Below are 4,908 nucleotides of genomic sequence, written 5' to 3'. Positions count from 1 at the left end.
CCAAAACAACAGCAAAATAAACCAAAACAATAGCAAAAAAACCAAACCAAAACAACAACAACAACAAAACAGATGTACAGTTAAAATCTGGTGGTCCAAAGGGAGGTTGGTTACCCATGGAAGCTTTGAATAGAATTGCACATCAGCAGTGCCAATCTGAGAAACTGGTAGGATACATGCCATCTTGACCAAAGTTTCAGTGTACCTCAATCTGTCAGATGATCCTCATTCTACATATTAAATTGTATGACTGCAGTTTCAAGTTTCAAGACCATACTTATTGTCCCTTAAAAGCCCTTCTCTCCTTAAAATGTAGCTGAACACATGGCTTTTCAGACCGTAGTTTTATTTTCTAAAGTCCTGGCAGGTAGAAATGGTCATATGATTAACTTCTGGCCAATAGAGTATAAATTAAAATATGTGGCCGGGAGCAGTGGCTCATGCCTGTAATCCCAGGACTTTGGAAGGCCAAGGTGGGTGGATTATTTGAGGTCAGGAGTTCAAAGCCAGCCTGGCCAACATGGTGAAACTCCTTCTCCACTGAAAAAAATAAAAATAAATAAAAATTAAAAAAAAATTATCTGGGTGTGGTGATGGGCACCTGCAATCCCAGCTACTCAGGAGGTGGGAAGCCCAGGAGGTGGAGGTTGCAGTGAGCAGAGATGACACCATTGCACTTGAGCCTGGGCAAAAGAGCAAGACTGTGTCTCTCAAAAAAAAAAAAAAAAAAAGAAAGAAAAGAAAGAAAAAAAAATTATGTGTGCAACTTTCAGAAAAATTGTTAAAGGGAAGAATCATCTTCATTCTCTTCTCTTTCTCTCTTGCTGTTGGTTGGAATGTGGGTATGGTAGCTGAAGGTGAAATAGCAATTCTGAACCAAGAGCATACTTTGGAAATGAGGACACAACTGAACAACAAGAGTAGAAGAAGTCTGTGTCCTGAAACCATGAAACACCATTCCACTCCTGTAGTTCCTGCCTTATGTTAACAAGAGACATAAAGAAATTTCTATTTTACCTAAGGCCCTGTTAGTTTGAGCTTTCTCTCACTTTGGCTGATACCTAGCAATCAACAAGAAACCTTATGATTTTATTTTTGCTTCTAGGTCTACCTGAATGAAGGAAAAGGGTATTTTAATATTGAAGATTGAAGTGATTTCATTTACATGAATATTATGTTTGGTAGTGTAAATTATTAACATGTCTTAACAACATATTAATAAGAAACATGTATCATATTAAAGTCAACATATACAATGTTACCTATCAAAATTGGCAGGAAGATGATTTCCAAATTAGTCTCATGAGATATATTTGGCTGAATAACTTACACATGGATTCACTCTATGTGTCCTGAATCCGTCAAGTTTTCAAGACTGCTAGGCTCAGAGCTAGGCTAGAGTAGAAAACTCAATGAAGAATTTCACTTGGTGAAGCCTCTTGGGTGACAGTCAGCAAACATTTTCATGAATATATTCTTAAACTATGCAGCTTCTCAATTTGAAACACTATCAATCCCTGGACAATTAAACGTTGCCTAAAACATAAGAATAAAAGCAAGAATAGCAATTAATTTTGAATCCTGAAGAACTGATATTATTCAAGTAAAGGAAGGAAACAGCCATACCTCTAGAAACTTAGGAAAGAATGTCTCAAGATACCATGGCCAATATGATAGAATCCTGGTATAGTTACTATGCACTACACTATTTGCTTAATAGAGTGACATTACAATTGCTGAAATGCAGTCTGCTTTCCAGACAGTCCTGCATATTAATTTCAACTAGAAAGGAGACAAAGCAAATTAATTAATTTTTTAAATATTTCTACTAACCTCTAGATTCAAGTAAGTGTCCTAAATACTTATCTTTAAAATTAAGAAAAATATGCTAGAAATAGAATAACATAAGATTACTTGTTCTATATGCAACTCTTTAAATAACCTAGGTAAAACAGTAAATAGATTTAAAATTTTATTTACATTCATTTATCTCATTTTATTAAAATCATTATGATTTTATGATTACTATTATAGTAATCTGCATCACTATGTATAGACAAAAGCTTCTTTGTATGAATGTTGTGAAACAGTACATTATGAAATCAGTGAATGATAATGGAACCTTAAGTTCTATTATTCTTCAAAATCATTGTATATAGGTAACGTATTCCCAATCATCTCTTTCATTGCTGAACATTTAATTAATTAACTAATTGTCTTTTAAAAGCATTAGTACAGTAATGATTTTAAAATACTGTAACTTAATGGTAGATGTAATTTTAACCTAAAAAATGTTTAGTTTGCAGAATATACATTCACAGTAGGCTGATTTATGCTGTGATGAGAAGCAATCTCCAAGTTTCCGTGGCTCAACACAATAAATGTATACCTAACTCTTTCTAAGTCTACCATTTATTCAATCAACACTTGGGCAATTTCTGTCCATATGTAGACGTAGTCTCCCAAGCATGTTGGAACACTCAGTGTGATGGCATCTCCTTATCATAGCATATTTTCCACAATCATCAAAGCAGAGAATGAATGGCTAGAGAATACACCACCAGAGGTTAAATGTATCTACCTATAAGGGCACACGTTTCATTAACAAGACAACTTCAGAGATAACATCAAGAAAGTAAGGCATGATAAATTCTGTGTGTCTGGAAAAAGGAGATCGGAAAATATTGTTAAACTGTACTAATGTCTACCATACATGCCACATATAATATAGAAACACAGATAAATTACTTTGTCAGATGATCTGAAGGAAAGAATGGCAGAGGGGATTATATTTTGTGAGGTGAGTAGAGGCATATGGATGATGTCATGGATACTCTCGCTGATACTGTAGTATTAAAAAAAAATCTCTACAGATAATGTGAGTAGATAACCTCACTGTTCTCATTCCTTTCTTCAATCTAAAAAGAGAATTTCTTTAATTATTTACATTGTATCCAAAATTCCTTTGGGTACAAATAAAAAAAAAATCAATCAAATGGGTTCACAGCCACAACAGAATGGAAGCTAACACTGGAATGTCAAATCTAAAAAATGAATTTCCACAGATGCTGGTAGTTTGCAATACTGAAAGACTGCAATATTGTCCTCTTATTGGTACGGCTCATGTGCCCCATGGTGTGTGATCACCTCTGTTGCAACCTTGTTTTTTTTATTTATTTTTGAGACAGGGTCTCACTTTGTCACCCAGGTTTGTTGTGATGGAACTCAGGTGTGCATTACCACACCCAGCTAATTTTATTTGTATTTTTTGTAGCGATGGGATTTCACTATGTTGTCCAAGTTGGTCTTGAAATCCTGAGCTCAAGTGATCCAGCTGCCTTGGCCTCCCAAAGTGCTAGGATTACAAGCATGAGCCACTGCGCCCAGTATTGTTGCAACTTTAAAAACTACGGTGTTGTTCCTGGTGGTCTTTAGACAATGGCCGTTAATATCTGTCAACTTTTTCCTCCTACACTTTCTACCCTCTAATGTCTTGATAATACATCTTTATTATTACAAGTAGCCAAACTCAGCCACACATTTAGCTGCATTTCGTTTTGATAGCATAGGTAGATTTAGAAGATAAAATGGAATGTGATAGTGCAATGGCACTGTAAATTTATACAGATGCTGTGTATAAAAGACATGGCTCCCTATCAGTGAGCGTATAACTCAGGTTCAGTGCTGAGGCTTGTGACGCACTTTCCCAATCATTTTGCTGACCCATCTTGCAATAGTCCTGAATCTAAATAATGAGGATAAATCTAATGTGGAAAGAAGTATAAAGCTGTAACTGGAAAAAAAAGACATTGAATTATTTATGGAATGTTGGCCAACAATATTTTAACACTGTTTATGGGTGGAAAAATTATTTTGCTTCCTCTAGACATACTGAAAATATAACTTAACATTTTGAGGAACTGATTTTTGGTCTCTTGTGTCTCTTCCAAATATGCATGAACATTTGAAATAAAATATGCATGCCAATTTCTATATATTTACACAAAAGCATACATACTTGGAAGGCATATTAGTCCATGCATCTTATTTTAGAGATGTCGTAAAGAAGACACATGAACTTGTAGTGACTTTTTCAAAATTACCCCATGACATAGTGCAGATCAATTATTTAAACTATTAATGGATATGCAATTGGTATATAGAATAATATATCCAAAGTTATAGTCAATTATTTTTACTCAATAATCCAATATACACCTTGTGAAAGCATCTGGTTGGACTTTCAACCCACAATTTGAAACTTAAGGAAAAAAATTACATTTTAATATTTTGTTACATAATTTCTGTTTGGGAAACCAGTTAATCTATGTTTCCAAATCTCTTCAACTCCTGGAGATAGAAGAGATTCTAACAAAATAATTCATAAGGAATCCACCCCATCCATCAAATGGTTGGTTGTCAAGGTTTCTGCCAAGGTTCCTGGGGCTCAAAATTATACTTATGTTAATAAAGTGAAGGAGGCAACTCAAAGTCATTGGTAATTTCTCATTTGTTTATACACTTCACTGCTGTGATGACTTTTGTCACTGTCCTTCAGCCCCCTACATAATATGTGACCCTACTATCTCCAGTTTTAACTTGAGGATCTTTGGGGGAAGTTACATGGGTTGGTAATTATTATCCCTATGTATAAATAGCTGCCATTGCATTCAATATGCCTTAAAAATCTATAGGCATTTTTCCCCCTCTTGGGCATAAGAGTATTTCTCTAGTTGTGACAAGAAGCCCATCATTGCTTCTAGCCACTTCAGGCATGTGAAAAAAAAAAAAAAAAAGACACCCTTGACAGCTGTCAGCTGGTACCCAGCCTGGTACTAACAATAAGGCTATGGAGGGGGTGGAGCAAGATGGCCGAATAGGAACAGCTCCAGTCTCCAACTCCCAGCA

This window comes from Rhinopithecus bieti, unplaced genomic scaffold (genome assembly GCF_001698545.2).
Source record: "Rhinopithecus bieti isolate Rb0 unplaced genomic scaffold, ASM169854v2 scaffold_44040, whole genome shotgun sequence".
Classification (NCBI taxonomy): Eukaryota; Metazoa; Chordata; class Mammalia; order Primates; family Cercopithecidae; genus Rhinopithecus; species Rhinopithecus bieti.
This window is presented reverse-complemented; position numbering follows the sequence as displayed.